Here is a 13401-nt window from a genome sequence, read left to right on the forward strand (position 1 = left end):
AACCCAGTGGCCACACCTAAAAGGGATTGAGGAAAATTCCCTACAAGGCAAGGCATAGCTACAACACCTGCCTAAGAACCATAGAGGGAAACAGAAACTGAGGAACACATTGCTTGTTCAACAAAGACAAGACCAAATATCAGCTCCAGAAATTCCAGTATCCCAAAGTCAGATGCCTAAACACCACTGTACAAACACAATCAATAACATCCACGACAATACGTCTCCATGAAAGTCTATCAGCCCTACCGCTGTAGGCTCTGAGACTCATGCCATAGCTGAAGCACCTGATAAAGACCATAAAATAGTCTTTGTGAATATGATAGTCATTGTTAAAGAGGAAATAATTCAATCCCTTAAAGATTTCTCACAAAACATAAACAGTGGGAGGAAATGAATAAAAAAGATCAAAACCTGAAAGGGATACAGAGTCAATAAAGACTCAAACGGAGAGAAATACAGAAATAAGCAACTTAGCAACTCAAACAAGAAACTCACAGGTAAGCCACACCAACAAAATATAACAGATGAAAGAGAGAATCTCAGACATTGAAGATGAAATAGAAGGAAATAGAAGGCAAAATAGTAAAGAAAATGTTAAATCTGAGAAAATTCTGGCATATGACATCCAGGAAATTGGGAAAACTGTGAAAACACTAAATACATGAATGAAAGCAAGAGAGGAAAGAGAAGAATCCCAGGTAAAGGTACAGAAAACATTTTCAACAAAATCGTAGAAGAAAATTTCCTTAACTTAAAAAGGGAGACTCCTATCACAGTGAAAGAAGCACACAGAACATAAAATAGACTGGGTTAGAAAAGAAATTCACCTCAACACATAGCAATAAAAACACAAATTTTACAGAACAAGGAAAGAATATTAAAAGGTAGAAGGGAAAAAGGGTCAAGTAATATATAAAAGCAAACATAGCACAAAAATATCTGAGATCTCCATGGATATGCTAATTTAAGCACTATCTACCTACAAATACAGCCCTACAGGAGGTACTAGAAGGAAAACTACAACCCAAAAAGGTTAAGCAAACCCAAGAATACACAGGGAATAATTCCAGAGCAGCAAATCAAGAGATGAAAAAAGCGCATGTGTAGTGTGTGTGTATGCGAGCCACAACCACAACAACAAAGTAATGGGGATCAAAAATATTTCTCATTGATAACTCTCAGCATCAATGATCGCAATTCCACAATAAAAAGATACTCTAAGTAAATGGACCTAAGAAGTAAGTTGGTATAATAAACTGAAATAAAATAGACTTTCAAACAAAACTAATCAGAAGGTAAAGGGGAGAATACTACATACTCATCAAAGAAAACAAATCCCTCCAAGAGAATACTTCAATTCTTAATATCTATGCGCCAAACACAAGGACATTCAAGTTCATAAAAGAAAACACTACTTATTTTTAATACATATAGACCTTCACACTCTGGAAGTAGGTGACTTCAATACATCATTCTCACCAATATATAGGTTATCTAGACAAAAACTAAACAGAGAAAAGCTATAGCTAACTGATGCTATAAACCAAATGGACCTAACAGATATTTACAGAGCATTTCACCCAAATAAAAATCATATACATTCTTCTCAAGGAACTTACTCCAAAAATGTTCAGATGCTAGGAAACAAGGCAAAAGTCAAAAAATACAAGGAAGCTAAAATGATGTCCTTCATCCTATCTAACCACCACAGATAAAAGCTGGATATCAACAAAATATGGCAGAAAAGCTTATAAACTCATGGAAACTGAGCATCTCACTAATGAATGAAAAACTGGTCAAGACATAAACTAAAGACTTTCTAGAAGTGAATACACAATATACCCAAACTTACAGAGCACAGTGAAGGTGGTTCTCTGATGAAAAAAATCATAGTACTAAATGACTATATTTTTAAAAAAATGGAGAGATCTCATACTAGTAATTTAATGACATACCTGAAAGCCAATGAACATTAGAAGGAAATCACAATCAACCTTATGGCTGTTATCAACAAACTAAAAATAAACAGCAAAAATATGAATAAGGCTTATCCAAATGAATTAAAAGATAGAGAAAACATCAAAATTAAAAAGGAAATGACATAATAAGAAATATCAAAGACATGCAAAGATTCATAAGCATATATGTTAAAACCTGTACTTCATCAAATTGGAAAACCTAAAAAAAATTATTTTCTTGATACATACCACTTAACAAAGTTAGATAAAGATCAGGTAACAATTTCAAGATACCTATAATCCCAGGTGAAGAAAAAAAATTAATTAAAAATTTACCAACCGATGAAAGACCATAGTCATATGGTTTTAGCTCAGAATTCTCACAACCATTAAAAAAATAGAATATATCACAAAATTTGCAGGAAAATTGTTGTAACTAGTAAAAAAAAAATCATTCTGAAGTGGAGAAATTAGACCCAGAAAGGCAAGTATAATGTGCATTTGCCTATATGAGGATGTTAGCTGTTAGGTCAAATTATAACCAAGATACAATCCATAGAACCACAGAACCTAGGAGTGGAGTAAGTTTCTCTAGGAAAGGGAAATGATAGGTATGTATGCATGAGAGAATCAGGTGGGAAATGGCTAAGGGCAGGGGATTGTGGGAAGAAATATGGGGAAAGGCAGCTAAAATCAAAGGTCATATGAGGGGTACTATGATAACCTACTACAGTAGAAGCTTCTTAAAATTATGTTCATTTAGGAAGATGATATAAGTTAAATAAACAAATATTTGGGGAGATATAATCACAGTTGGACATCCCTTATCACCAAATGAAGACTTCGGTGATGAAAGGGGTATATCTAATTTATTTGTAGATAGATGATGATGCAGAAGATAGATAAATAGATAGATAGATAGATAGATAGGTAGATAGATAGATAGGCAGACAGATAATAGATAGATACATAAGCCCAGACATACACATACTACACAAATATTATTTATTTGCTAAATATCTAAGTGCAATATTATAAATATAGTAGAAAATCTATTTGAGCATCCCATTTGACAGTAAGACCCCGGATATTATTGCAAAAATACTATCTGTAACATAAAAATAATAACAGGCATGATATTAAAATCAAAATCTTTACTCTTAAAATAATTAAAAGCAAACCCACCATCTGCAATAAAAATTTTAAGGCATATATCTGATCAAATATATGTATTTGAAGTATAAAATAAATTTTGAAAACATAATAAAAACAACCCAGTTAAAAATTTGTCAAAAGATTTGATCATTTACAATATCAATGAAGGTATACAAGTAGAAATCAGCACACGGAAACACTACAACTTTGTTACTAGAAAACTTGAAATTTAAACCAGCAAAGAATCCCAGTGGTCAAAACACCCTAACTGAGCAGCAAAATAAATAAAGTAATATTAGTTTATGAGCCAAAACATAAAATAAATACCCATGAGCCCACAGAGATATAAATAAACAAATAAATATAGAAGTAGAAATGAAGAGACAAAGACCCCATTCAGAAGAGTTTTTAATTCCCCCTCCATAGTCACCTGTGGTCTTCAAAAGGACATGACAACTAAATGTGACATTATATCCTGAGTAGAGCATATAAAAGGAATAGCTCAATGGGTATGAAATTCAGTTGATAATGGTGCAATGTCATCTCTACTTTATCCAATATACCATAGCCATTGGTCACAGAGAAATCTAGGGTTAAAATGTGTCAGAAATTTCTCAGTTCATTCTCTACAGCTGTAACCAAATTAAGGGGATGGGTGTTTCTGTTTGCAGGTTGGAAAGTGTTATTTGGTAACTATATCAGAAGAGGGATTGTGCTGTATCACAACATGGTAGGTAGCAGGGCAGTAGGGTGGTATTCAAAACATATCAGAAAGCAAGAAAAGTTGGAGAGGTCAGACTCTCTTCCCAACACTTCCCACTCACTGAGAACTAACCTAGGTTCTTGATAAATACATTACTGTCTTCCAAATGTGGTACCCATTTTCTAATCATCTTTAAAGGGTTCCCCAGCCCAATATAATTCATGGTAGATCAAGAATCTAGCACATGAGCCTGGAGATTAAAAACTACATCCAAAGGTTGCAGGAACATGTTTTCTTCGTACCTCTCTACACCTCTATTTCCCTTTTAAGATAAGTTTATCATAGTATACTGCAGTGATGGTGAATAAAACCTACATAAAACAGAAGATGTGTTAAATTTTTCTATGTGCCAATAACCTGCAATGTACATCAAGCCTAAAATTGTGCTTAGCTTAAATTACCAGTTGTACCTTAAGTGCAAACAGTGAAACCAAGATACTAGTCATGTTCTTCACTACTTAGTACCATTTACACGTGCATGTCTTCAATACACGGATTAAACATCAGTTTCTTTTCTACTTATTCAGCCTTGGGTAGAATGGATGCTTAATATGTCACATTTAAAGTTCCATGGGAAGGTAACAAAATATGACTTTATATGGATACATTAGTTTATTTAAAGTCTTAAGTGGTAAACTATTATTATGAAATTGAGTCTTGTTTAATTTGAGCTTGTTTTATTTATTTCCATATGAAGATTTAAACAACCTTTCTGCAATTTCTGTGGGAAGTTATCTTTGGATCCCAAATATGCAGTGATATTTCAGGGATGTCAGGAAGTATATAGCTTTGTTAATCATACGTAATGTACACATATACTTATTTCTGATTCCTGATTCTATAATAGTGATAATAATTCATATGTGGCATTAACAGATTTAAGGTAACAGATATAAAGCCTATAAAATGTCACCCAATGCATCTGCATGTACACATATTCATAAGACCTACATGGCTATTTATATATTTACAATCTCCATGGATATGTATGTACATACATAGGCATGTATGTATGCATATGGGGATTTTGTTTCTTTATGAAAAGAATCTATTCTAAAATCAATCACAGAAATCACAAATAGACCATTTAACTATGTTCTGTTTTTACTCTTGTTAGTAGCATAGTGCTATGTGCAAATTGTGGAAAATTATTGCCTACTGTCTGTCTAGTCTACATAGTACTATCATTCTTATTTTTGCATATATATATATATATATATATGTATGTATTTGTGTGTGTATATATATATATATATATATATATATATTCCCAAATATCACCTATTGAATACATAAAGCAATTGGTGCACTCATCTCTGCAGAAGGCTTACCTTACCTGATCCCAGCTTTCCTCAGTTGACAGTAGTTCTCTGTGTTGTGTTGAGGTCATGTGAGGTTTTTACTGTGCAATTTGGGATGTTTGATGGTGTCCTTGTTTAGTTCACTAATAGACACAATCTTACCACAAAGTCAATGATCCTCTGGCTCTTAAAATCATTCTGTCCTCTCTTCTGGAATGTTCCCTTAGCCTTAAGTGTAAGTGTTTTAAGTTATATTTTTGCAACTGGCTCCACAACTCTGAATTGTTATGGTTTTCCATAATGTTTCTCCAGCTATTTCAAAGAGATATTTTCTTGATGAGGGATGAAGACAACACTTTTCTATAAGGTCAAATGTTTACAGATTGTTGTTATGGACAACAATGTTGGTCTAGTAAATTAGTGGTTGTAGATGCTCATCCAATAACCATGATTTCACTAGCACTGGCTAGTTATGTATGGTTCCAGTAGCATGGCATCCCTTTCACTGACCAGATCTGGCTACAGTTAGAGAGCCACTGGTTGCTGTCAAAGATGTGTGCCACTAATACACTCAACAGATTATCGTGGGATGCTATTGATGATTTTCATAGGCTTCATAGCTGAATGGGATTGCTAGTTGCCTTCCTGATTTGAAACACGCATGTGCATTTTGGTACCAAGAAAGATAGTCTTCATATCAAGAACATTCAGGAGTTCTAGCACAGGGGCCACTGGAGTCTGTTTCTTAGGTGCACACTGTCTTCTTCAGTAACAAGAACTTACTTCCCACCACTGTTAGGTAACCAAGGGCAATGGTGATAAGCTGTGTGTTTTTGTGTTTTGGGGAGTCTCTTATATGTCCCTGACCAAAAAAAAAAAAAAAGAGGACTTCTCATGTCTGGTATTTTGTTTTTTGTTAGGTGGTCTTTGACACTTAGAATTCTGCTAACCCTGACCCTGTTATTCCTTACTAAGACTCCAAATATAAACAGTTTTCAGTCAACTCTAAAATCAGGGCAACTATTACTTTTATTTAAATGATAATTGACAATCACACAGGATCTGAGTTATTCATTATGAGAAAGAGTTCATTAAAAGCTATCAACAGAAATGGGAATAAATTGTTGTGTAATGAATAAGAGTAAGAACAAGAAAGACCAGAAGTAAACATTTTATCATAAATTTATATGGTCAGAATGTTTACCTAAATATTGTTAGTGAAAAAAAGAAAAAATAAGGCAAAGAGGGAGACTCCATATTTTTTGTGTCACCGTGCTTTGTTTTAGGTAAGTTGGGTTAATAGTGTTTGCTTATCTGAAAGTGGATAATGTGTTGGCAGTTGACCACAGCTATTTCATTTCTGAGACCTCAAACACTTTATTTTTTTCAGATGTGGTGTTCAAACAATTTCCAAAAAAGCAAGACTAAAATAGTGAGCCTTAAAAAAAATTACCCCATTACTCCCTAGACTTGGATTGGTAAGGACCAGTCAAGGAAAATATCTAATTTCTTCAAGGAAAAAGACTTCATATTTCCTTTAAAACATCTCTGCTGCCATAGTTACCAAAGGCTCTCATTTTTTTCCCTAACAATAACATCACCATCTTACCAAAGTGAATGGTCTATTGTGGAAACTTTAAAAGCAAAGGGATCTGCCTCTAATAAGTTTCAAACAAGAAATGTTTATTCACAATATACTTGAGTCAAATTTTAATTCTTTTTTTTGAACAAAAATCTGGGAGAAATAAGAGTACAGCAATGAATATCATTCAGCCACAACAATACCAATGTGAAAATGGTTAATGTGAGAGCTTGGGCATAGGGCAGAGAGTATATGAAAATTCCCATAAGAAACAACATACCTATATGCATGACATCTCACACGAAACACACACACACACACACACACACACACACAAACACTTTAAGTATCGAATAGCTTATTTATTATGGGCTTCATTATTATAAAGTCAAACAAACTTTACAGACTTGACTTTGAATGAAGCAGTATTCTGACACAATGAGATTGTGTAGTTGGAACATTTACCTTTAAAATCAATTGGTGCTATCTGCAGAAATAAAAATTGGTTCTATACTCGTTTTTCTTAATCTTTCTGTCACATTTATCATTATTAACAATACTTCAAATGCAAACATGTATATTTGAGTAAGTACAGTATTTCTGAGTAATACATGACCAATGTGGTAATTATAAACACATTTATGAAATAAGTCACTTAAGTAAGTTATGAATAGCATCCGGTACATTTAGGACATGTAAGGACTCTTTCAAATGAGGGCTTAACATTCTCCTGAACTGCAGAAATTTTAGTGTTCTCCTAGTGGACTCTATACTTCAACAAGTCCTTGTGTTTGCCTGTATGGTATACCATAACATGCCAACCCACAAACTTACAGAATATCATGTCTTTGTGAATTAATGAATGGTCATGATGTGTTTAATTTGTTTTCTAGACTGTACTCTCAATACTATTTTAGATATAGGTGCTTCAAAATTACTTCATCATAAAATTACTTTCAATATTAAGAAAAGTGAGACCAAATACAATTGTTTCGAAATGAACTATTTGGGTATTGCCTTACTGTGCTTGAAAAAATGAAAACAAAATCTTGTCTCTTGTAACTTGCCTTTGGAAGATTTTATTAACGTAAGAGAAAGTTGTATAGAGATGGAAAGTTTTTTATTATTTTATTCTCCAGAAAGTTATGTGCAACTTGTGAATCTGTGTGTCTTACTCTCAGTATTCCTCAGTTGTCTGTAGATCTTTGTAGGATTGAGGCCTCATGAGCTTGCCCCTATTCATGACAATTCGGTTCATGCTCAGGCAGCCATAGGTGTCAATTCTGATATGTTCAGGAGGCACAACCTCAAAGCAAACATCCTATTCCTCTCAATCCTACATTCTTCTCATCCCCTAATAGATTACTGTGAAATAGCTCCTGAAGAAACTTTAGTTCTTCAGACACAACCTTCCCAGAGAAACATGTATAAAATCTGCATCTAATTATGTGACATATTTAAGTTTTAGCATTGCCCAAACATTGAATGGAGAAATAAAACCTGAGTTCATGAGAATAAACTTTATGAACTTGCATCATTTTCTTCTCATACGGCAAAGACCCCCACAACCTGCAAACTCATAATTCACTGTGTATCCTATTTCACATTTTTAACTTTGAGTGTTGTGTACAATGTTTTGATCAGAAACACCCTCCCTCCCAGAACTTTTCCCAAATCTATCCTTTCCCAATTTCTGCTACTCAAAAATTGTTGGATGTGTTGCCTTCAACTGGATAGTGGTCAGTTTACCAGGGGTTAGACTCAGAGAACATTCACGTATCCTTCCTCAGTAGCTACAAATTTGCCAATAGCTCTTCTGTTGGCCTGGGCCTTTAAAGGATGGGATGTGGTACATATACTTCATTTACAGTGGACATTCTATAATCTCTAATCTACTGCACTCTGGCCAACTATAGATCTCTTTTTTGATCACCATCTACTACAGCCAGGGGTTTCTCTAGCCTTAATCTATTGGTATGACGATACCTCATTAACAGTTGGTATAATACTCTGCCCATTAGCAAAATAATGCTAGGAAATCCTTGTCTTCTTTTCTTATATTTTAGTAACATTATTTATTCACACTTATATGCTAATAAATTTCATTGTAACATTCACAAATGAACGTAATATGTCTTGATTACCCAATTTTCCTCTATGGTCTCTTCTCACTCCTAATAACTCTCTTTTTCCAACTACTCTCTCTCTCTCCCTTTCTCTCTCTCTCCCCCTCTCTCTGTCTCTCTCTCTCTGTGTGTGTATGTGTACTGAAAAATCATTTCATTAAGATTAATGTCTATGCCACTGAAGAAATCTCTCTCCTGTAACAGCAACTAATCATTAACTGTGTATACATCCTCAGGAAGAAATGAGCCCTCACAATCCTCTCCCCTCATGGCAGGATATCCAGGGCTCTGATCTTGAGGATAGTGTGTATTAGTTACAGCTGTTCTCGGTTCCAAGGTGACACAGCTGTTGGGCCTGGATGATAGTGTGCTACAATATCTACCCTCCTTGTGACCCTGACAGTCATCCTTACATCTATTACACAACGTACCCTGGGGCTGGCAGTGGGAATATGAGTGACCCCTTAACATCCCCTTGTTCTTAGCACTGTCCTCAGTTATGGGTCTCTGCAGTTAACCACTCGTCACTGCAAACAGAAGCCTTTTGACCAATACTGACAGCGGCACCGACATATGGAATAAACATAATTATTAAGAATGCATTTCGAGCTGGGTGGTACTGTCCTAGGCCTTTAATCCCAGCACTTGTGAAGCAGAGGTAGGTGGATCTCTGTGAGTTTGAGATCAGCCTGATCTACAAGAATGCATTTTGTAGGGAATATCCTGTCCATTTAGCAAAACAGCAAGAGCAGTTTTTCTGCTATGGACTTTGAACTTTCCAACCCACACTGTTGACCAAGTTTTACAATACCAGGTACAATCTCTCTACTGTGAAGCAAGCCTCCAGTCTGATCAGAAGGAGGTCACTCGTGTCCGTAAGAAACTTAGAACCACTGTGCCTGTGGGCTTTATCTCACCATGCCATTTGTCTATGTGTTTGCTTGGACTCGTTTTGTTTTTCATACATCTTGGGTAAAAGTATGGATGACAATTTCCCCACCAGCCTTGACAGCATCCATTCGTACTGTGAGTGCAAGCCAGCAAGGAGGAATATCCCAGCTCACATCCATCTTAGTTTTCTGTATCCTAAGACAAATGCATGTGGAGCCTTCAACAATGGGGTGTTAGTATCCATTTCTGGCGGACAGCCACCAACAGGGACAGTTGCCTATATTGCCTAGCAGCTCCCAAAGGCTTCCCAATAGGACAACTTGTAAACTTACAGGGTCATAGCTCACTTCTGGCAAAGAAGTCAGATAACAACCTGTGATTTCAAAACTTAGAACACAAGAAAAACCCGTAAGGAAACCTGACCCCGGTAAACCTGACCCTAATTAAAAATTAATATAAGAAAGCAAAAGTTTGAAGCAACCTCCCCTATGTGGGTGAATGAACCAAGTACCCCAAACAAGTCTTAGCAAGCACATCTTACTACATATCAAGTGAGTCAAACATATTTCTTCCCTCCAAGATAAGTTCAAACATTCCATGGTACACCTCTAATTCTGTGTATGAATCTTTCTTCACTTCTTACTCCTAAGTTATGTTCCATATACCAATCCATAATTATATTATGTTTTACAGCAGCTGTGTTATGATGAGAGAATATTTGAAGTAAGTGAATTGACTGACTGAAAGTCTACAAAATGTCCTCAACAATCTATGTCCAGCACTTTACTGAATTTTCACAATCACTGCATTTTAAAAGTTCTGATTTCACTCACTGAACTTAAGTATTATACCAGATTTACTCCTTTAGTGAATTTTCCACCCAAATGCTTCCTAAGTCCAAATATTAAAAAAAGAATCAAAAAACAAAACTAGGGTGCCTTTTTTCTAGTTGTCTGAATTACAGTTTTTCTTACTATGTAACTGTATGTTATTACCATTTGACAAACTTTCAGGTTCTTTAACTCCTGAATCTGCATTAACTTTTCAGGTTTGTGAGATAGCATTTTGCAACTTGGGGGTGAGCCATTTTAATATAATTTGCCAGAAATGTTTGCAAACATGTCAGAGAACAAACATTCCTGATCAGCACCATTAATACCAACCAGGCAATTCCTCAAACCACCTTAAATGTTGAGGTTTACAAAACTGGCTAGGACAGACATGATGAGCAGCCAAGGAAGTTTACTTTATGATCTCTGCATGACATCTAGTGGTTGGAGTTGGGATATTTAAGAAAATGATTTTGTGTAGTTCTAGCAAAGAGAGAAAACCCTCTCTTTTGTGTCTGGTTCTCCAACATCAAAGGCAGAGTGACACAGAGAGCTCTCTCTTCCAAAGGCTGGGGAGAGGGATGCCTTGATCATTTTTATTTTCCACTCTGTGTGTCAGAGCATAGCAAAATACCTTTGTGTTGAGCAATCTGTGTTCATTGGGGCTTGTGAAACTTTATGTGCCTGTAGTTAGCACTCACTTCTCATGGCCATGGTTCTGGTAATCATTATCACATGCAAACATGAACAAATCCTTTCAGTTTTGTTTCTCAGACACTGTGCTACCACAAACCCTTTGTGGGTACAAAGAGACATTAGGTAACCTCTACATACATATTAACATCGATGGCACTAGTTTATGTATTTTAAGAAAAAAATGTTTGGGTACATCTGTTTTGATCTTTCTAAAACATTATAAACAAGCAATCTCTAAATTTTGAGTCATAACAGTGTCCCTGTGTTTTGATCTCTCTGATATAAGGTTTGGAATGTGCTTCCAGAAACTTTGAGTCAGCTTACATGAGTGACAATACAAAGTAGCACACGACGTGCTTGTGTCCAAGTAAATGGTACAACCAGTGCCTTGGGAAGCAGCAGAAGGCCTGAAGTCCAAGAGTCACAGACAAGGTCCCAGAAAAGGAGTGACTTGAACTAAACTTCTTGCTTTGAGCACATGTTCCTACAAGGTGACCTGAGGCTGAGGCTGCCCACTGGGTCACCTGATTCCTTCTTCCACACAGCAGAATGACACAACCCCCATTTCATGGGGAGAAGATCAATCTAGCACCGTATAAAATTAACAGCCATTTTAATCACAAATACAGAAGGGAGTATTTAGACCAACGGCTGTCCATAGTATGCACATAGAGACACCGGCCAACAGGTCAAGTAATTGGCAACCAAAAGTTCACTCATCACATCAAGCCATCCTCCAAAAGACTGAAAAGCAGTCATAAATTCATAGCTGTTTCCTTACCATCACTGCTGCTTAACTTTCACATTTATAGCAAGCATATGGATGGAAGAGAACTGTGTGAAATCTGGCAATTACCATAAACATTACTTTTTAAATTTTTGCCTTCAGAGCCTTTTTCTGGAGTTGTAAAAAGATTGTTTCTGTATGTATGTATATATGTATAACCTATGTGAATATATGTACATCACATGTGTGCAGGATTCTTCAGAGGCAACAAGAGAAGCTTGGATGCCCTGGAGTCAGAGTGGACATGGGAGCCAGGAAAGAAACCCAACTGTGTCCTCTACAAGGGTTGCTCATAACCGATGTGGTATCTCTTGGGTTCTCTACCTGAGCTTAGATACTCACCATATCTTATATTATCTTCACATACTTTACTTATTTGTGCTTGGAGGAAGTGCTCACACCATGCCGAGCATGTAAAAGTCATGGAACAGCTTGCTAGAACTGGTACTCTCCGTCCACCATGTGAGTCCCAAGTATCAAACTCAGGTTATCAGTCTTGGCAGCAAGAACCATCCTACCATCTTTTAATTTTTTGTTTTATTCCTAAATATTTATTTTTAGTGTAACATAATCAAAATTATACATCATTGTGTTTCCTGAATTCAGGTTCTTTTAATATAAATCAGAACACTAAGAATATTTCTGGAATCACAACAACTTCGCAAGGGGAGAAATTCATCCATGATTTTTTAGATTTGGGGGGACTATTGCTCAAGATTATGGTATCAGCATACCTGAAATTCACCTCTGGGATAAAGAGTAAATGAAGTAATCACTCTGCAAAGGCTCAAAGAGGACTTTTGTTGAAGAGGTGTGCTTCCCGAAGTCTTTGAAGTGGGTTATTGTTAAATCTAGGGACCTTGTGATGAATGAACCAGAAGAAAGATTGCTGACAGATCAGAGCCCACAGTGGTTGTTTTGTCTGTCTTCTGAGAAAGTTGATGATTATTAAGCTCTCTGCCCAGCAGTCTTTGTTCCTAACCCAAGTATTCATTATAAATGGACAACTCATAACTACATTTGTGGTGACCACTAAAATTCACTCTCTCCTATCTTCCAATATGGTTTTTACTGAAATAAATCATGAGAATGGGTTTGGTATTTGTGTAGGTTTTAACATACAAAAAAATTAGACAGGCAAACAGACCAAAGCAGGAGTGTGTGTTTACTGATATGATTCAGGAGGGCTCAACTTTTGCCTTCTTGGGATCATTTAGTTTTAAGAGGCAGTGTCTGTCTCTCTGTTATTTTTCATCATGAGATAGCTGACCGATTTAAGTGCTGATCTTATGCAAGGTTGGCATGTCCA

The sequence above is a fragment of the Phodopus roborovskii genome, unplaced genomic scaffold, assembly GCF_943737965.1.
Source record: "Phodopus roborovskii unplaced genomic scaffold, PHOROB, whole genome shotgun sequence".
NCBI classification, from domain to species: Eukaryota; Metazoa; Chordata; class Mammalia; order Rodentia; family Cricetidae; genus Phodopus; species Phodopus roborovskii.